This window comes from Lepidochelys kempii, chromosome 2 (genome assembly GCF_965140265.1).
Source record: "Lepidochelys kempii isolate rLepKem1 chromosome 2, rLepKem1.hap2, whole genome shotgun sequence".
NCBI lineage: Eukaryota > Metazoa > Chordata > Testudines > Cheloniidae > Lepidochelys > Lepidochelys kempii.
Genome location: NC_133257.1, coordinates 187,789,332 through 187,811,343, shown reverse-complemented (window position 1 = coordinate 187,811,343; position 22,012 = coordinate 187,789,332). Strand labels below are relative to the sequence as shown.

Below are 22,012 nucleotides of genomic sequence, written 5' to 3'. Positions count from 1 at the left end.
GAAACCACTGATTAGTCAATCTGGCATTAGGGTGCAGCTGCTATCTCAGCTTCCCCTGAGAGACAGTCTTTTCCAGAACTGGTAGGGTGAGTTGAGTCTCTGACCAAATCACAAAAATCCCTTTCTGGGGGGTAAAGAAGAGTCCAAAACAAAATAAAGTGTCCTTCACCTTTCTCCAGGTCAATTCTTTTCCCTTGGTTGCAGCGGTTAATACCAGTTTTTGCTCCTTCTTAGGCTAAGTCCTTTCCCTTGGTTGCAGGGGAGTGTCCTGAAAGGACCAGATTTGGACAGGAATGGGTCATGTCTACTTTTAAAAGACTTTTAAATAGACAGCTATGACCGGTCCCAAATATTTTTCTGTAGGAGCTGCCAGGACAAGTGTTCTAAAGACAAGTGATCAAGAGCAGCCTTTACTTGAGCAAAATGGAAGAGAACAGAGAAAACAGCATATAAGACAGGAGAAAGTGGAGGGGGTCAGATCCTGTTAGTAGAGCTGGGTGAAACTTTTCAGCTGAAACTTTTTTTTGGGGGGGGGGGGGGTTGGTCATCAAAAATGCAGATTTGGGTTGACAGAAACATTTCACAAATTTGTGTCAATTTCAGCAAATTGTTTCAGTTAAAACAAAAAAGGAAAATAATTTGGGGGGTGCTATTCCCCAAAACAAGGAGGAGGAGAAGAGGGCAGATCAGGTCCATAGACTCTGGCCCTTAGGCATCGCTGTCTTGAGAGCCAGGGCAGCTCTGCGAACTCTGGCCATTAGGCCTTCGTGCCCTGAGGACAAGGGCTGCTCCCTAATTCCATCTGCTAGGCTTGCTACCCCAACTGTGAGAAGCCACATTCACTGAAAGAGGGTATTCTTCCCCCGTTCTCCTCCCCTGAAGGCTTGAAACTAAGCTACATGTGGCATTTGCATCCAAAGAAGAGTAATTTACATAGCACTCCCAAGGTGGTGTAACGGACTGTACTAAGTCCAAAAGATACAGAGTTTTATGATTTATTATTTAAATTGTAATTAACTCATGTATTTATTAATACACGAGTGTGGGAAACTATTCTTGCAACTATTTTATACAGAAATAGAACAATTAAAAGAGAAAATATTGAGATATACTTTAAGATGAAGGGTGAAGATATCGGTATCTTACCTTAAAAAGATGTCAGCATACACACATAGCTACTTATACAGATCTAGAAGGCAGGGGTGTAGAAATCAGACATCTAGAATGCAGATCTACGTTAATCACGACTATGAAATACATGGACCCAACTCATTCTCTCATTAATAGTATTTTTACAATACTGCAATGTTTAATTGACATGGAAACTATCTTACAAAGTAACTTAGACATGACCCCAAATCTAGTGAAACACGGAACCAGTCATGTAAACAAGACACAGAACAAATTAGTCCCCCATACAGCATACAAAGTTAGATGGATATATTAAATCTGGTAAGTGCGTGATGAGAAATGCATCCAAATGAAAAGGGTTTTCTTTTAGTTGTAAAATACACCATATGTACTGACCATTTCCCAATGTCTGTGTTTTCATAGGTATTTTCCTTAGCTGAGCTGCTTGGGAAATGTCTTTTCTTGCCATGCAAAAAAAAAAAGTTTAAAATTTTCTTCAAAAGTTTGTTTTGTTTTGTTAAAAACTCGGACACCAAAACATTTTTGGCTTCAAATATCAGATGAGTTTTGTTTTTAGTTTTTCAGCAAAAAACCATCATCAAAAACAGATGTTCCTTTTGGAAATTTCCATTTTGATGAAACCATTAAAAAAAAAAATTCAACCAGCTCTATTTGTTAGCACACCAAACTCCATAAATAAAGTGTTAATACAAATAGCAATAAAGTAGTAATATGAATAAACATTTTATTTCATATCAAGCTCCATGTCCATGGAAATCTCACTCTCTCAGAATGAAACTCAGTGTAGGTCATGACAGCTCAGTTTCTACCTTTTAGAGTATCCGGCGTGTGCACACCTAAAATCTTGCTACGAGAACTGATGAACTAAAACAATCCAAGCTAGGACTATTGAGCTCCCTAAAGGCTACAAGCATGGAGTGATTCATAACCGATGCTTAAATTGAATTATAATGAAACATAAGGCACAGGAAAAAGAATCTCTGGACAAGACTCAAATAGAGCTAAAACACAAGTGCTTATTAACAAAGGACACAAAACTTTTTCACACTAGGCCCAGACTTCAACCCCTCATTCACATACAAGTGGCCTTATATTATGTTTAATAACTATTAAAGAAAGCAAACACTGCATACATTTTAGTGTATTTATTATAATACAATGAATAATCATACCTTAGTAATCATTATTATAGGTATGACTGGTAGCACCACCAGTTAATTATTATTATTAATGCAGTACAATTATTTGTTTTATTATAATAAGGAGTACACTAAAAATAGTTCCAACAAAATTCAGCCTGATGCAGATGTGCTGCAAGGAAAATTTCAGACCGAATGATTAAAGCTTGTCAAAGTTGTAAGCAACTTAAAACAGTGTTTTATATTAGAAAGTGTTGGGCAACCTTAAAGATTACATATATATTACAATAATTATTTAAATTATGACTTAATAATGCTGTACCTCACTTCTACAGCACCTTCCACTCGTGGACCTTAAACATTAGTTAAGCCTCAAAAGCATAATAGGCAAGTTAGCTCAATATTATTACCCGCATTTTACAGATGAGAAACTGAAGCACGGAGGAGTGAAGTGACTTGCCCACCGTTACACAAGAGGACTGTGAAAGCGAGAACAGAATTCAGATTTCCTGACTCCAAATCCCAAGCTTCAATCACAAGATGATCCTTCTCCTTATGAAATGTAAAAGCACCCTACAAAATCTTCTTGGTATCTTCAGATAAGATACAGTTTAAACAGAAAGAAAAAACAAAACATACTGCAGTGTGAGCAACTTCTCTGTGCAAATTATATATCAAGTGGTGTGTCTACAGTGGATCTGGAGGCATAATTCCCTGCTCAGGTAGATGCGCATGCGCTAGGTATGCTCGAGCTAAAGTGCTAAAAATAGCCATGTGGCCATGGCAGCGCAGGTGGTGACACAAGGTAGCCACCTGAGTACCTACGTAGGTTACCCTGCCATTTATGGTGTGCTAACCTGATCAGAGCTAGCATGTACCCGTACATGTACCCAAGTTGGATATTACAGTGTAAATGCATCCTAAGAATAAAAGAATGTAGTCCTTGCAATATCTTTTGTAGAAGTATGAATTACAACCTTTTGTGAGATCAAGGGTCCGAGTTAGTTAGCATGATCATGTACACAGTTCTCTTCTAAATTCACGAGTATTAGGGCTTGGAAACAAGACATATCCCACAGTTTTGCAGACTGTTTTGTTAAGATACAGGGCAAGAACTATAAATGGCTGAATATGTAATGACAGGTGAAAAACTTGATACAGTGATAACCTACACTGAGCTTATTTAGCACTCCTTCCATGACAGCTTTGCTCAAACAGCAATCAGGCAAACAAGGCATTTTCATTTTTAATTGGAAATTCACAATTACATAATATATTCCTCATCCAGCTCTTACCATACAGATCCCTTTGTTTGATGCGGGGTCTCTCTGGCAGTCCAAATATTAGGAATGTTGTGGCTTTAGTGACTGATGCTTTTAGGCCAAAATTAGCTTCCTCACTCAATTGTTAATATTTTCTTATTTGGATACAGAGCATTGCTCAGCAGATTACTGTCTGCCCTTTTATCACCAAAACCACATTTTAAAAAGTACTGTCCGCTAACATGACCAAAAAGCCTTCACGTTCACATGGCTATTGAAGAGTCAGTTGTCATTCCAGTCTGATGCTTTCATCATGGTTTATAAATCAGATCACAATATTAACATTTTGGCATTTGTTAGGATTATTGGCAGCTATACCCAGTAGGAGACAAAGGGGAGAAATGGAACTGCCCGCACTCTGCATCATGCCCAGATGCAATGTCACTCTCCAGATCCATCTGCAGCATGGAATTTATGTAAAAGCTTTTCTCTGTATGACTATTTTGCTTTGATGCTATTACAAAATGATACATCCACAAATTGCAGAATATTCTGAAAGGCCGAATGCACAGCCATACATCTATTAAACCACTTAAAATCTACACTGAGTTAACATTAGGGCTCTGATTTAACCGGCAGAAGCATGGAATGGAATGTAGCCTCGCTCTGAATAAGTCGCTGGGACTGCAAGAAGGTTAGAAAAATGAGTGATGTTACAGACATTGTGATACTTTGGCATGTGGAGTGAGTTCCTTTCTGTTTAACAGAGACTGAATTTTTTAAGCTATTTCATTTCCATATTTTAGGCGGTATAGGGAGGAGTCAGCAGCAACACAGCTTGACAGCAGGACGGCACATGGTGCAAAATTACTTTGAGACCATTTGGAGGACAACATACGTGTATACGGTGTCTCAGACACACAGGAGTCTCATGGTCAAGATGCTTCTGCTGTGTCTGCCAGCACAAATCTACCATGTGTGCTATCACCGGTGCTGTAGCCGGGCTTTGTCCAAATTACCACCATTCACTGTCTGCTCTGAGTAGGTGTTTAGTACAGAGATACAACTTAATTGACAGATGAACATGCTCCCCCACACGGAGAAGCTCCTGTTTATCATACATGCACCTGATACTATTGGAGTACTACAGGGGTGAGAACATGGTCTGTGGAGACGAAACACTTAGCAAGAAGGTCAGGGAAGGCTAAGGAAAATATTGAAAGCCTTCTTCAGCATTAGGTCACCAATCATACGTGCACCAGTTTGTACAGTTGCCAGCTGCTCCCTTTTGACAGAATACATGATGCCTTTTTTGTGTTCTACAGGCGTTTAACCTTAATTATCAATTTAGGAGAAGAGGCAAAAGAAAAAGAGTTACTTGACTGCACAGCATCAGTTTACATACTGGGACATAAATTTACTTCTATTTGTTTTTATGTAGCTTGACAACTGCTGTATCCAGCTGCTCCTGTAACATAAATATCATGGGTAGGAATGGCCCCATACTATAGAATCATAGGGTTAGAAGGGACTGCAAGGGTCATTACATTTGGCTCCCACAAATTAGTGCTAATGTCAGGCTCAAAGCAAAATCCCAGTTCAGAATACTTCTGAACTGGTTTTGAAACACAGATCAAATCCAACTTCAGGGTGTTTGGATTTGGGCCATTAAAGAGCTCTTACTATTATGCATTATTTTTGAGCTTGGAGCCAAGGTTTTGATTTGCTCTTCCCTAATAAATATGTTTACTTCATTCTCTGAAACATCTGTGATTTCCCATTGTGCAAAAGCTCAACTCTGCCACTCTTGGTACTACAGAATTATATTTTGGTTTGTTCATCGTCAGTCCATGTCAGATTAAGGGATGCTTTGGCTACTTTTTTTTTTTGTTAAGAGTGGGATCCTGCCTGGATCAGGCTGGGGGTTTCTCTCTACTGCAGCTGCTATCATCCTTTGTGCTACTTGAATATTCTCTCTCATCTAAGCTTTCTGCGGTCTCTTGATCCTGCTACTACCTGTGCAACATTTCTGAGTGATGCTGATCTTGGTGCCCTGCCTGGATGGCCTATCACACTTAAATGCAAACAAGCAGAAATGCTGGCACTCAGTTTTTGCTGCTTTTATTAATAGGGTTCAAATCAGCGATTACCTTTGTGAAATTTTCATAAAAAGGAGGAGAATCTCTGGAAAGCCTCAATATTATTATATAAGATTCTATACAATATTTGCAATAGTCTATATTATACTTTATTTTCGGATTGAGTTTTACATATTTCTTCAGGCTTAGAGCTGAGGAAAGGCCCTGTCTACTCACAGTACCTCAAGTGAGGGATGAAGCGCACGCTTCACCGTAAGAGCATTATTCACTTCCAGAGCCCCCATAGGAAGTGCAACACTGCCTGCTCAGCATGGTAACTTGTTTCAGCAACAGCTTTCACATCAGTGCCTCCTACTGGAAGTGTCTCTTTTCGATCCACAGGGGAAGCAGCCAAGGCCAACTCCCTCCTGAAATATACAAACCAGTATGAAGTTTTCAGCTTTTGTCTACTCTACTTTAAGGCCTTCTTCAGCTCCCCCATGTGACTCTCGCGCGGCTCACAGTGCTCAGGCAGAACTTTCATCGGGGTAGCAGCTGCTGCCATGCTCCCATCGGACTCAGCTGATGCCTGGGCCTCACGTTGGGCAGTGAGGCACAGAGTCAGAATTCTTCAGAGGTGTCCACAGAGCCACAGTACCTACGTGTATTCCAGAAACACATCTCACCTCTTTTGGGTGCACTCTGGATGTGGCCTACTCCATGCATCATATAGGGTAAGGCGGTGCCCACATTTGGAATGCACTCGGCTCCCTTTTCCTCCACCAGCATCAACATCTTCAGCTACTTTCCTCGTCCTTATCTTATTCTTCCTCCCTTCTTTTCTCCTCTTCCTCTACCTACCACCAAAATACCAAAAGTATCTATGTAATGTGCTAGTGTACATGTTTGTACAGCAACTCTCTCTCTTTCTCACACTCTACCCCTCTTTTTTCTTTCCTTACAACTCAGACAAGACATTTTTGAAAGTTGGCTGTTATCCCAACTTTTGTGTCTAGCTGATAACAGTTCGTCACAGTTGCGTAGACGTCTGTGCAACCCGCAGCCCTCCTTGAGCTAACCTGCATCATTTCTGTTTCAACCAAAGCAAATGTTTCTTCAAAAATTTCCTCAATCAGTCAGTCAGTCAAGGGGCCTGAACACTTATGATACAGTTTTGGTGGAAAATTCCACAACAATGTCAGGAAAAAAATTGGATGTGTTCACAGAGCACTAATGAGCACATTAAAACCCATAAAGAATCCAGAAAGTAATGGGAAGTGTAATTACACTTTTAATAGTAACCTTTCAAGTTCACACTTTGAAAATGTTCTACAAACCTAGCAGACAAGACATTTTATTTTAAGGCACTAACATAGGGCAGTAACCTTTGAAAATTTGGATTGTAAAATCATTAGTACCACTTTTAGGAAAAAAGAGTTCCCAAAGGACTTGGGTGCATTCAAACATATGCAATCCCAGCTACATTAGAAACAGAATGCATTAAAAATCTTAAGTGATTAAAGGGATCTCCTGTTATATTTCAATCTCCCTGTCCCCAGCCTCCCCAATGCCCCTCAGTAGCCCCACTGGGGCAATGCAGTCCTGCACCACCCTTAAAACCAGTCTGTAACTAAATGGCACATACTAGTCCCAAATCTGGTGCGGGGGTGGGGTGGGGGGGTGGTTACCACTTGTAAGCGTCCCTTTAACAGCTCATACTGGTGTGCATTAGAACTATCGCAACGTCACCCTGCAAATATCCATAGTCTAAAAGAGAAAAGGTGTTGCCAACTCTTATGATTTTATTGACAGACTTGTGCTGTTTGGTGTACTTCTTAGACCCTCCGTTTCCGAAGCCCAGTGATTATGTGAAAATCTCAGCTTTCATTAAAAAAAAAGTTTATAGCGCTGATGGGTTAAGTGTGTAGGCTGAAAAGAGTGTTCTTGGTGCTATGAGCAAAAGAAGCTATTTCCTGCTGTTTGATCCCTTCTGCATTCAGATGCACAGGAATTCGTACATTCTTTGTAAATAAACTAAACTGCACCAAAGAAATACCTATCACCAACTTTTACTCCCTACTGTTTCCCATACACTGCAGTTTCAATACCTTTTCCATTATGAAACCCTGTAGTAAAAGCATTTCACAACTAAATTACTGGGATGTTAACATATACACAGGAGGCCAGATACTCATTCTTGCTGCTTTATGCCTCTCAGAGCATAGCAGCCAGAAAGCTCTCGTAAAGGGGTAACGAGGCACACCGTGACATGGGGGAACCCCAGATAGCATAAAGATGGTGTACCCAGCTCTATGCAACCATGACCCCAGCTGGCACAGGAGTGTTGGAAGCAGAAGAGGGCTGGAACATGCTGTACTTTGGAGAACTTTACTAGTATAATAGAAACAGAATGTATTAAAAATCTTTAGTGATTAAAGGAATCTCCTGTTATATTTCAATCTCCCTGTCCCCAGCCCCCCCAGTGCCCCTCAGTAGCCCCACTGGGGCAATGCAGTCCTGCACCACCCTTAAAACCAATTAAAAACTGTAACAAGTTAGAAGAACACCACTGCTGGGCTCTAGATAAGGGAGGCAAAAAGGTGGTTTAGAGCTATATTTGTTCCACCGCACACACAGCATCGCCATTCCAACTGCACTGACCTCTGCTCTGGTGCAAATGAGGGCTTAGTCCAAATCTTTGTTGATGGTGAGTTAATTTGTTTATTCCCCATCTGAAGTCATAATCCTTTGTTTGTGACATCATAATTAGTTGCTGTGGAGAGGATTATGCTGGCAAAGAAAGGCTTATGGCTGCATGTGAGAAATAAGCAGCCAGGACAAAAACTATTCAGCAACAAAGATTTGGACTAAGTTGTTTTCATGCAACTGCCCCATAACAACTAACAACAATAATTATCATTTAAAAAGAAAGCAAAAGGCAAACATACACGCACACACACATAGACAAACAGAATGAGGCAACAAGTTTTCACATTTAAAACACGTTTTATTTATGGAAATACTGGGTAGATGTACTTTCTTTTAGTTCATCTTCAGAATCTTATTTAGAGAAGTCATTGGCGTTAATTTAAAGCATGGGCAAATACATTAATGGTTGTCTGTCTTTGTTTAACGTAATTTCCATTCTTCCTCAGCTAAGAGACTTGGAATAGTTTCAGAACCAGTAAGTGCAACATTATTTTTCATGATGGTTGATGGGAAGTTGTAGGTAGTGACAATTTGTGAAATTAAGTTACAGTGTGTCAGCTGACTTGGCTTAACAAGCTCCCCTGGGTTTCAATAACCGTTAATAGAAAAATGAAGCAGTAGAATTTTCAGGCTCTCTGGGCCATAATCTACATTCAGTGCACATGTGTAACTCCTAGAAATGTCAATAAGTCACAAGTGTACAATACACTAAACCGGGAATATGCTCCTCTTGTTTTGTAAGGAAGCCTTTGCATTGGAAACTAAAAGATCTCAACTAACACGTAACAGATATCATCACTGAAGATATGTTTAATACAGACCACAAGTCTGGCTCGGGGTGAGGCGGGTCTGGGTATCTGGGCAGGGGGCAGGCCTGTGGTTGGGCTCTGGGGGTGAGAGGGTTTGGTGCATTGGCTGGGGGGGCACCGTGGCTGAGCTCTGGGAGGGTGGGGGGAAGGGGACAGAGAAATTAGGTAGGGCCCTACCAAATTCACAGTCCATTTTGGTCAATTTCACAGTTATAGGATTTTAAAAATAATAAATTTCATGATTTCAGCTAATTTCATGGTATTGTAATTCTAGGGGTCCTGACCCAAAAAGGAGTTGGGGGGGGGCTGCAGTACTGCCACCCTTACTTCTATGCTGCTGGTGGCGGCTGGGCAGCTGGAGAGAGGCGGCTGCTGGCTGGGAGCCCAGCTCTGAAGGCAGAGCCACTGTCACAAGCAGCGCAGAAGTAATGATGCCATATTGTGGTATTAAGTATCAGAAGGGTAGCTGGGTTAGTCTGTATCTACAAAAAACAACAAGGAGTCCTGTGGCACCTTAGAGACTAACAGATTTATTTGGGCATAAGCTTTTGTGGATAAAAACCCCACTTCTTCAGATGCATGGAGTGAAAATACAGATACAGGCATAAATATACTGACACATGAAGAGGAGGGAGTTACCTCACAAGTGGAGAACCAGTGTTGACAGGGCCAATCGATCAGGGTGGATGTGGTCCACTCCCAATAATTGATGAGGAGGTGTCAATTCCAGGAGAGGAAAAGTTGCTTTTGTAGTGAGCCAGCCACGCCTAGTCCCTATTGAAGCCCAAATTAATGGTGTTAAAGTTCAAATTAATTTTAGGTCTGCAGTTTCTCTTTGAAGTCTGTTTCTGAAGTTTTTTTTGTTAAAATGCTGATAGCACAGACTACTAGTACTGAGGCAGAAAATTCTATAGATCTTTGCACAACTTCCCAAATGAGACCACACATCCTCCAGCCCTGTCTGATGCTTCTCTCCTTAATTTGTGCAAAAGCTTTGAGGTGGTGGTCACAGCAGATCTGTCATTTTTGATCTTGGAAAAGAAGTTATTGATATTAACATTCAGATTAATCTGAAATATTTTTATAGTAACTGTGCTTGAAAATAAAGCTCTAAGGGTGAGATTTTTAAAAGAGTTTAAGGTATGCAGAAGTCCAAAGCCCTTGGGCCCCTAACTCAAAAACCCAGCTTATTACCTTGGCCATTTTCCATCTTTGACCAGCGTAACATAAACAAGAGAAGAAGACACTTGGATTGTAAGTCCCTTGGGACAGGGACCATCCTTTTGGTTTGTGTTTGTATAGCACCAAGCACAATGGAGATCTGGTCTATGACTGGGACCTCCTATCTGCTATGGTAATACAAATAATAGTAATAAGAAGTTGGTAAAGAGAAGGGGGGGGGGGAAGGAGGAAAGAGCCAATGAAGTGCCTCCTTGTTCTGCAAAGGGGCACAAAATTAAAGAAGCCTATATTGTATGATATGGGGTGTGTGTGTGTTAAATTTCACTCTCAAAGGCACTAAATGCTACTGCCTTAAAAGGCAGTTCATTAACACAGAAATTTAGAAGTAAAAATCTTGTCAAGACAACATTTTTAAGGCTGACAGACCAGATTTTCGGGGCCTTTCTTCACTCCTCACCATTTTAAAATGTACCCACGAGAGTGGGGAAAAATAGCTGTTCTCAACAGCAGGAAACAGGGTTAACATGTCAGAGTGTATTCATTCCCAATGATCTTCCCGTCAGCTCTTGTTCCTTCTCAGTTTCAGTCCCATGACAGTTCACAGTAATGATGCTAGCAGACTACAAAGGATGGTGTGATGAGCATGCTCACATCATTTGCACCTGCACATCTTTGATTGCCAGAAATGACTGCAGTATGTGAAGGCTTCTCCCTCCCACCTCAATTCTTTTCCTAAAATCTTCAGAGCGGGCGGGGGAATGTAATTTTGTGTCTTTTTTTTAAAAAAAAAATTCTGTCTCAAGTTCTTTCCCCATCATTCTCATAGATAATAGCTGGCAAGTTTTCCACACTCTAGAAGGCTGACACTGCTTATTCTTTTGAATAAGCGCCAAAAACAGCACAACTTTTCTGAACAAAGTACAACATGTTAAAATCCAAGATGCATGAAGTGTAACTATGAGTGGACTTGACTCCCCATGAGTTCAATCATGGCATGTCCCAAAATCTACAACATGTTTTCACTGCCATCAGTGTGGTTTCTCAGCTGTTATGAAGAGAAGGGGGATCAATTGTTCTCCATGTCCACTGAAGGTAGGACAAGAAGTAAAGGGCTTAACCTACAGCAAGGGAGATGTAAATTAGGTATTAGAAAAACCTTTCTAACTATAAGGGTAGTTAAGCTCTGGCAAAGGATTCCAAGGGAGGTTGTGGAATCCCCATCACTGGAGATTTTTAAAACGAGGTTGGACAAACACCTGACAAGGATGGGGCTAGGTTTACTTGGTCCTACCTCAGTGCAAGGGGCTGGGCTTCGTCACTTCTTGAGGTCACTTCTAGTTCTCTAAATAGGGGATAAGAATTGAAGGAGCTGCACAGTAGGAAGAGTTGCATGACCTCCAAGCCACATGAATTCCAGAACATGCTGGATAGCCAGGGTGGATAAAAATCAATGATTTAAAAAAAATCCCTCAAAACCTATCTAAAGATAGTTTTAATTAAGATACATTATAGCTCAAAGATATCTCATCATGGAATAGGGATTATAAATTCTAATTATATAGTATGAGACAATATATTCATGTAATGCTTAAGAAAGGTTTGGTAAATGAGTTCCAATAGTTCATGGATTAGGGACCCAATTTTATGAGGTTTCAGGGGCTTCTGTGTAGATTATTTAGTTTAATCTTTCCACCTACCCAATAGGACTCAGTGCTCAGTCTAGAAGATACCATCAGAGATGCTTAGTTTTGCAGTTCTCGAACTGTGGATTTGTGTCTCCAGAGATAACATGCTTGTTAACAGCAAAAATGTTTTAAAATAAATAGAGGTGAGAAATAACAGACCTCAACCCTACTGTCCCTCTGCAAATTTGTGTACACAGAGTCAATCGCTTACCTCTCTCTCAAAGTGCAAAGTTTCAAATAGTCCAATGAATTGAAGATTGCTGGGGGTGGAATAGATCTGGACAAGAAGAAGTTGTCTGAAGATAAATGTGAGAAGGGAGGGACAGGCAGTAGAAACAAAAGTCAGACTGTTTGAGCAGCATATTCCAGAAGTCTTGAGGTCTTCATTGATTTGAGATCTACCATACCATTCTCTTACTAGAAGGGAAAACCTATAATGGCAGCAGGCCGTAAAAGAGACCCAGTTTGGGAATATTTTAATGAAGTTCCTCTACCTTTGGGTAAGACAGGCATGCGTGCAAAATGAAACAATATCATGAGAAGTGTTCCTTCTCAAGAGGAAGCTGCGCTGAAGATGATGAAAGGAACAGTCTGAACATGCAGGATCTTCTGGTTGGTAAATTTTTTTTATTTCATACTTCTTTCTTAAGGACTGCCTGTCTTCCTTCGGGACTATTCTTGAATTCTCATGTTTGAGCAAAAAATATAGTTGTTACTCTATGGTACTATCATTTTAGATGCAGTTGTGATAAAAAAATAAATAGCTGAAATAGGCAGATCTTCCTTTTACAATTTCACCTTTAAAGTAGTACTGAGTGTCAGTGAATGCAATGGGTAATACTAAATGAGCAGTATGGGAATAATAATTAAGCACTGACTTGTTTTGTTTAGGAAATTCCAAACTCATCATACAGGATTCTGAAGACCATCCACCTTCAAGATCACCATAATTTTCTATAGTTTCAGAGTTATCTACCAATGACAGTGTTTCAGTCACATCATGTAAGTCACATAGTCACAGTATGTCACCTGTAGCAAAAAGAAAAAAATCACCATCATCCAGAAACCACCATAGATAGGTTTGTGATAAGAATCTAAGCTTCCATTAAAAAAAAAAAAAAAAAAGAGCTGGACAGACCAGGGAGCAAACTCACTCAGAAGTCTGGAAGCGCTGTGGCCCCTGACTCTGAGGTAGTCCACATGGTGGGCTGTCCAGAGCCATGGATCCTAGAAATTTGTTCCCTGACTCCAAGGCAGTTCATACAGTGTCAGCTCTAGGGCCATAACCCTGGAAGCCTGGGCCCCCCAGCAGCCTCCCCAGGCGCACTGCGGAGCACAGTGCAGGTGAGCTGGCAGGAAAGCAGGCAGGTTTCTGATGAAGCTTCAAATTCTTACAAAAAATATTTCACTTGAATGTTTCCGACCAGCTCTATTAGACATCCACGACCTAGAGCGCGAGAGGAGACGCAGCACATGTAACTACGTTCTCCTCTGTTCTTGCTCTTCAGGGCATTTGGAGAGGAGAAGTTAAATTCAAGCGTGTTATTTCAGGCTTAAAAGCAGGCGTTCAGCTTGCATGCACTGTAACGTTTAGTTAGCGAGCTTTTCGCATGGATTTGTAAATGCTATTATTATTATTATTATTATTTGTATGAGGTTTTCAACAAACACACACTTCACAATCACATTGCACAAAAACAAAATCCCCGCACCAAAGGGCGGAACAAGAGCCTGATCCTACAAGGACCCAAGAGCCAAAACTCATGTTAAGTCAAGGGAACTGAGAGCTCTCAGACCCTCAGCACTTTCCAGGATCGGGTCCCTGGTATATATGGCCTGTCAACCCCATTATTATAATGGGCAGTAATTGGCACCAAACTCCATCAAGTTAAGTACACACACATTACCTAATCCCAAGGTAAGCACTCACACTCAAACATTAATTGCATTTGTAAAAGGCTGTCAATAAATCTTTACAGAGTAGCTCACTGGAATCAGCATGGGAAGTCCCAAACTATGAAGTTCTACAATAGGCCATAACTCTGTTCAAAAAATCTTTGGGCAGGAATTTTTAAAGTTAAGGTTGACGCTTTGCCATATGTTCACCGATTATTTTGAAATGGTGCAGCACATAAGGGCCAAATTCTGTTCTGCCATATCTGCGCATCTTGGAGTTGCCCAGGGAGTCAGTGGGGCAGAACTTGCCTCTTGGTATGAATAAGAAGATCATCCCTTAGTTAGAAACCCATAAATACTCAATTAATCCTGACAAGTTATGCCAAGGATAAAGCTCCTCTTTGAATGTCAGTATTCTTGCTTTTGTACATTTAAATTAGACCTTTGTTCCCACATTGTTTATTTAATAGAACTATCCAAATGACAGATGAGGCATAGAAGGTTATTGTTTATTACCTTTGCACAGGGAAAAGGAATCTAGGTTAAAAAACGCAGCATTTTCCCCCCTGTACTAACTAGTTATTTGGCGCATGCCAAACAGTACACATAGAGAGGAGATTGTGTCTGTGCATGACCCTCTCCACTACAAATGTTACACTTTATCCGTCAGAACCAGACCTGGCCTTTCAACTACTTTGGGACTGCTCTGGGTTATATTGCTGGCATAATGGAGGGAAAATCGCAAACTCACTAAAATGAGTCAGACAGACAGTCATTGTTTAACAGACCCAGAATAACAAGTGAATAATGGGGATTATGAAAGAACAGACAGTATTTCTTGAGGCCATTTATATGACTTTCATTCTTCAGAGTGACGCAAGAGGTGAGTGAACTGTGTTATGAACCACTGTTGACTGTTGGTAATGTAGGACTTCTATCTCATTGTTTAAAGTGCAATTTAGGCAAGCAAGGTACATTCATGTACACCGAATAGAAGATAAATCACAAGTTCCAGTAACAGAAGACAGGAAGGAAAGAAAGAAAAACAAATTAAAGTTTTAGCTTCTAGCTCAGAAGGATCTTTTGATAGGTTTACCAGATAAGTTCACCATAACCATTTGCTCTTATTCATCTAATAGGATCATTCATTGCTCAATATTAATACACTGAAGAGTGAACATAAGCTCTGCACACCACTTCAGTGCTGTCAAGTTTCATCAACTTGGCTCCATCTCCCACTTCTGTAAAGAAACTTTATGTCCTGCCCATAGGGTTGCCAACCTTCTGATTGCAGAAAACCAAACACTCTTGCCCCACCCCTGCCCTGTCCCTTCCATGAGGCCTTGCCCCGGTCCTGCCCCTTCTCCAAGGCCCCACCCCCGTTCACTCTATCCCCCCTCCCTCTGTTGCTCACTTTCGCCCAACTGTGTTCATTTTCACTGGGCTGGGGTGCGGGGGCTGAGGGCTTTGGCTGAGGGTGCAGGCTCTGGGGTGGGGCAGGTGATGAGGGTCTTGGGTGTGAAAGGGGGCTCAGGGCAGGGGCACAGGTGCAGGGGGCTCCAGCTGGGAGTGCAGGCTCTAGGGTGGGGCCGGGTATGAGGGGTTTGGGGTACAGGAGGGGGATCTGGGCTGCGGCCGAGGGGTTCAGAGTGTGGGAGGGGGCTCCTGGCTAGGGCAGGGGTGTGGGAGGGGATGAGGGTTCCAGCTGAGGGTGTGGGCCCAGGAGTAGGACCAGAAATGAGGGGTTCAGGGTGTGGGAGGGGGCTCTGGGTTGGGGTACAGAGGGATGAATGCTCCAGTTGGGGGTGGGTTCTGGGCTGAGGGCAGGGATTAGGTTTTTAGGGTGCGGGAGGGAGGCAGGTGGTTGGGATACGGGGGGGGGGATGAGGGCTCCATCTGGGAGTGCAGGCTCTGGGGATGAGGAGTTTAGGGTGTGGGAGGGGGTCAGTGCTGGGGGTGCAGGAGGGGGTTGGGGTGCAGGCTCTAGGTGGCGCTTACCTCAGGTGGCTCCTGGAAGCAGCCAGTATGTCCCTGTGGCCCCTAGGCACTGGGGCAGCCAAAGGGCTCCATGTGCTGCCCTCACCCACAGGCACCGTGCCCTCACAGCTCCCACTGGCCGCAGTTCCCAGCCAATGGGAGCTGTGGAGCAAACACAGAAGAAGAAACTCTAGTCTCTAAGGTGCCACAAGTCCTCCTTTTCTTTTTACAGATACAGACTAACATGGCTGCTACTCTGAAACCTGTCTTCTAATCCAATCCTCTGTTAGTTTGAGTTTTATTTCACAATGTGGCCAATACTAGAGTTAGGCTAATTGGAGTGGAGTAACTTGAGATAATTGTGGCAATACAGACAAGCCTTCAATCTAAGAAGGGCTGCACTTGCCAATACTCGGATGGAAGACTTCCAGTGATCTGTGTGCTGCAGGAAATGGCACTGGTAAAATGCAAGTAGATTCAGCACTTGCCAGCGTTCAATGTATGTGAACTTCCTTTTGAAACAATACTGAACAAATGCCCCAGTGTTTCTAGGGAGCACTGTGGTACTTGAGGGTCCATCTTTTGAATGAATCATAAAAGCAAGATCCTGACCACTTGCAGCCATTAAGAATCACATAACACTTTTCATAATAATAAAGATGTTAATCCTATTGTCCAGGCTAAAATTTACTCCAGAACATTCCACCTATCTAAATCCCTCCGGCCGTTTCAATTGGACATGCTACTCTTCTACATACTACCTAGTTTCTAGATTAAGAAATAAGACTTTTTAAAAAAATTGGAATTCTTGGCTAGATATGTTACCAAATAGACTGTTCTCTCCATCATACCTCCTATGTTTGTACAACAGAAATAAGTCTCGTAAAATCCTTTCCCTTTAGACTTTTCTCCCTAAATGGAACAATTTTTACTTTGTTAATGTACATAACAGTCAGTGGAGAATTGAGACAGGGCTTCAGTAGGGACTGGGAGTAGCTGTCTCACTACAAAAGCAATTTTCCCTCTCTTGGTATTGACACCGCCTCGTCAATTATTGGGAGTGGACTACATCCACCCGGACTGAATTAGCCTTGTCAATACTGGCTCTCCACTTGTAAGGTAAACTCCCTCCTCTTCATGTGTCAGTATATTTATGCCTGTATCTGTAATTTTCACTCCATGCAGCTGAAGAAGTGGGATTTTTACCCACAAAAGCTTTTACCCAAATAAATCTGTTAATCTTTAAGGTGTCAGCGGGCTCCTCGTTGTTTTTGTGGATACAGACTAACATGGCTACCCCTCTGATATGTAGAAAGAAAAGTAATTGCTGTAATGAAGAGCTGAAACACTTTCCTCTAATCCCAGCAAAGGACACACACCAACATCTGAAGCAACTTTTCCCCAAAAGGGATGCTATTTTTCCTTGCACAAACGATCAAATTCAAAAGTAGGACAGAAGCAGCACAAATGATCCTGAAAAGAGGCACAAAAAGATGCCAAGCTCATTAGAAGCACTACTGCAGGGGAGTTAAAAAAAACATTTTATCTTCTTGTCTATTCACAAACTCACATTTTCTTTCAAATTACAAACCTTTGTCTGTGTCAATACTTGACGACATATCTTTAAAGTACAGTGAGTGAGATGAAGGATCGGCCAGTATTTAGAAGAGAACTAACTTGGGAGACTTAGGTTCAATTCCCGATTCTGCCACATTTCCAGGGTGAGCTTGAGTTTAGGGAAGTTAGGTACCTAAATATCTTTGAAGCTCTGGGCCTCAGTTCCTCATCTGTGAAATGGGGATAATGGCACTTCTCTACCTCACTGAGCTCTGTGAGGATAAATACATTAAAGACTGTGAAGTGCTCAGATACTATAGTAATGTGGCCCATATAAATATCTTAGATACAAGCTGTGTTCCTACAGTTTACACATGCTGTGTAAGATCAAACTTTTCACATACTTGTAGTTTAGCTTTATTGGTAACTCAAATAATAGTGCCAGAGCATAATCCTTTTTACCAAAGCTTTCTCACTAAATCCAGCTGTTCCCAGGATTTCCTAAAGAATGTCTAACTTTCCCTCTGTGTTTCCTCTCAGCAGAGATTCATTTCAAACCCCCTCTCTTATATTCTGGTGGAGCTCGCAGAATTTACTCAGTAGTTCTGTGCAGAGGTCTACATTCTGTTAAGCAACTGAAAAATCCGATGAATGGGCTGTAGCTCACAAAATCTTCCATACTGGGTTTGTTTTGCGCTTTTAAATGGCTCTCTTAAGCTGTTTAACAGAAAACAAGCATTGCAAACAGCTACTGAGTACTGTTTGGAATTATCCAATCAGCTCATGCGAGCACGCTATAATACTACAAAAATCAGTCAAGAGAGCGCTTTTAAGTTTATATGAACAAGGAGTGTTTTTGAAATGGCATTCTTGATATAAAACTTAATACTACAAATCTAGCTTTTCTCTCCCCTCCTCTCCCACCGCTGCTTTCTGCCTCCTTCATTTCTCAGCTGTAATGTATGGGGTCTCATTAGAAATACTTGTTCTGATGAGTACTTTTAAGTTACATTAATTTTTTGGTGAATGTAATGTTTAGGTTATTCATTGCTTCACTGGAGCAAAAGTCACTCTTCTCAGCTATGGATTCTTGACTCTCTGAATTACTGTAGCAGGGTCTGTTGGCCCTTTGCAGGTGTCCAGCAAACTTAGAGGCTGCTGGTCAAGCAAACATTAAAATGGCTTCTTCCAGTAAAGTTTCCTCAGAGTATAAAAACCACACTTCTTTCCCTTTCTAGAGCTGTCACTGAATAAAGCACTGAGACAACATCTCCCTGACATAATACCATGTCATCACTTTCACTGGAGGAGTTCCAAAACCTCTAACACAACAATGGCCCTTATCATTCCGAGACATTGGTTCAGTTCAGACTCAGAGGGGAAAAAAAATCTTAATCATAAAAATTACATCCTGGAACCATGCATTCTGTTTCTCAGATCAAGCCTGCTTATCTTAAGAGAGATGATATCATACCATAAGCGGATATAGTTGTACACTATGATGCCGAGAAAAACAATCTACAAAAATACACTAGCATGGCAAAACTTAGAAATAAATACATTCTCCCTTTGTACTAATATTTTGTAAAAATATCATCCTTCAACAGGCTTCTGCAGACCTTACAAATGGTCATCCTGTATTTTGACTCAAATTGAAAAATCATACAATTTTTTTCATTTCATGAAAAATTTTGAAAAGTTTAAAATAATTTTCATTTTGTAGGAATGATATTCCATGTATACAAAATGTTTCAATTTTTCCCTCTACCTTTTCATCATTCCCCCACTCCCATTTTCCTTTTCCTCCCTCCGCACTACTGTATGGATTTTAAGAGATGGGCAGATTTAAAATAAAAAATATCAGGGAACTTTGGACAAGGGCCTGAATCTTTCAGACTCTCTTGTGGTTAAGCTTATTCCTCTGCCCTCTAATTTTTGTTTTGGGGTTGTTTGTTTTTGTAAACTCAGTTTAAATATTCACTGAATCAATGCAATAGCAATTTCTGCATTAAAAAGTTTAAAATATTTTTTTTATTTGTAGATTTTGGGGGGGCGGGTGAGGGAATATAATTCTCCAGTCACAACATAATTCTCCAGTCTCTCACTGCTGATAGAAAAGGGAATTCCACCCTGTCCTAAACTCCAGATTTTTGTCTTTTCTGCCAGCACAAAAAAACCTATTCTCTCTATGTGGATAACTCACAGATCCATCTCTTCATTTCAGCTGTCTCCTTCTGTCCAAACTAAAACCTCAACCTGACTCTGACATCCTCTCATGAATATCTAGCCGCTAGCTCAGTCTAACCATGGCTAAAACAGAAAGCCTAATCTCCCCCCAGCCCTGGCAAAACCCACCCCCCCTTCTCGATCACTGTGACCACCACCACCATCCTATCACTCCAGTCCGTAACATGGGCATCATCTCTGACTCACACCTCTTTCTGGGTCTTCACATCCAGGCTATATCTTTTAGAGTATTTTTGCATAACATCTCTAAGATGCAGCCTTTCCTATCTATTCACACAGCTAAAATGCTCGTCCCGGCTCCCATCACCTCACATCTTGATTACAGCCACAGCTTTACTGCTCATATCATTCAGAACGCTGCTGTAAAGATAATTTTCATAGTCTGTCATTTTGACCATGTCACCCCTCTCTTTGCATCCCTCCCCTGGCTCCCTCTTCTCTATTGCATCAAACGTAAGTTACTTGGATTCGCTTTCAAGACCCCCCACAGCCAGTCCCCTCCCTCCCTGTCATCTCTCAATTGCTATCGAGCTGTTAATGCTCGCCTCCAACTGGCCAATGACACCAGCCTCCATTGCCCACTTGCTAAATTTTCAAACAAACACCATCATACTTTCTCCCATGCTGCCCCCAACACTGGGGAGATGCTTCCAGTAGGCGTCCGCAAAGCTACCTCATTATCCACCTTCAAATCCCTCCTCAAAACTCCCCTTTGTTGTGATGCCAACAAAACACTTGATAATGGTTAGGCTGCTGGTGTGCTGAGACCACTGCCTATCATGCTGACCAATAATATCTCATTGTTTCCTTGTACTCCCCCCTCAGTCTGTCTCCCTCTGTTGTCTTGTACTCCCCCTCAGTCTGTCTCCCTCTGTTGTCTCTGGTGCTTCTGTTCTGTGTTTTTACAGTGCTTAGCACAATGTCTCCCTCTGTTGTCTTGTACTCCCCCCTCTGTCTGTCTTCCTCTGTTGTCTCTGGTGCTTCTGTTCTGTGTTTTTACAGTGCTTAGCACAATGGTGTCCTGGTTTATGACTAGATGTCACATTCTGAGGTGCAATCTAGGCCAGTAAGGGGTCACCGCCTGCACTGTTACCCTGGGTGCCTTAAACGCTCTGCTGCTGGACATGTCTGCAACACAACAGTCCCACAGGGGTCTCCACCAGGTTGGTTACTTTTTGCAGGATGATTCCAACACACTCCCAGTACTGAATTTTCCCAAAACCACCTGTCCAGAAGTGTCTAGCCCTCTCCTGGAACACTCTGGGAATTAATAAGAGAGAAAAGCACAGCTGATTACTTTAACTGGGGTTAACAATCACTTCAATTCAAACACAGCACTAGGTTGGTTTAGATCAGAGGTGGGCAAACTTTTTGGCCCGAGGGCCACATCAGGGTTGCGAAATTGTACGGAGGGCCGGGTAGGGAAGGCTGTGCCTCCCCAAATAGCCTGGCCCCTACCCCCTATCCTCCACCTCTCACATCCTGGCCGCTGACTGCCCCCCTCAGAACCCCCGACCCATCCAAGCCCTCCCTGCTCCTTGTCCCCTGACCGCCCCGTCCCGGGACCCTACCCCCTATCCAACCCCCCCCCCACTGCTCCCTGTCCTCTGACTGCCCGTCCCCTATCCACACCCCCTGACAGGCCCCCCAGGACTCCCACGCCTACCCAACCACTCCCTGCTCCCTGTCCCCTGACGGCCCCCCCCTCCCAGAACCTCCAACCCATCCAACTACCCCCTGTCCCCTGACTGCACCCTGGGACTCCCAAGCCTATCAAACCGCCCCCTGATCCCCGTCCCCTGACTGCCCCCCACATCCAACCGCCCTCTTCTCCCTGTCCCCTGGGACGTCCCGCTCCTTATCTAACAATTCCTCTGCTCCTCCCTCACTTACTATGCTGCTTAGAGCGGCAGGACTGTCTTATTGGAAAGACTGGGAGGTGGGCGGGTGAAAGAATGGGGACAGCTGGGGAGGGGCCGAGGGCTAGCCTCCCCGGCTGGGAGCTCAACAGCCGGGCAGGATGGTCCCGCGGGCCATAGTTTGCCCACCTCTGGTTTAGATTAAAAGTCAAACAAGTTAATTAGCAAAATGAGAGGGGTTTTAAGTGAGTTCAAGTACAAGGGATAAAGACAAAATGGTTACAAGCAAATGAAAGTAAAATATGCTTTCTATTAGCTAAGACTTCACTCAACAAGCTACAGCCTTGGTTCAAGGTAGATTTCTTCCTAATCTTTTTCTTTCCAGCCACGGCTGACTCTCTCTGAGTCAGGACCTTCTGCAAAAGTACCAGGTGCTCGTTTCCCCTTGTTGGCCTAGGTG

The 22,012-nt window shown here is 42.3% G+C and overlaps 1 protein-coding gene across 11 annotated transcripts in view; it reads right to left on the bottom strand.

Annotated features, from left to right (window-relative positions):
- Positions 1–22,012, bottom strand: part of MYRIP (myosin VIIA and Rab interacting protein) — a 348,495-nt gene that overhangs the window by 101,356 nt on the left and 225,127 nt on the right. The window contains exon 1 of one of the 11 annotated variants that reach the window (XM_073333111.1): positions 12,895–12,919. The exons of the other annotated variants lie outside the window; for them this stretch is intronic. The gene's annotated coding sequence lies outside the window, so the exon portion shown is untranslated. Of the gene's footprint in view, positions 1–12,894; positions 12,920–22,012 lie in introns of those variants that run through there. 11 annotated transcript variants of the gene reach the window in all.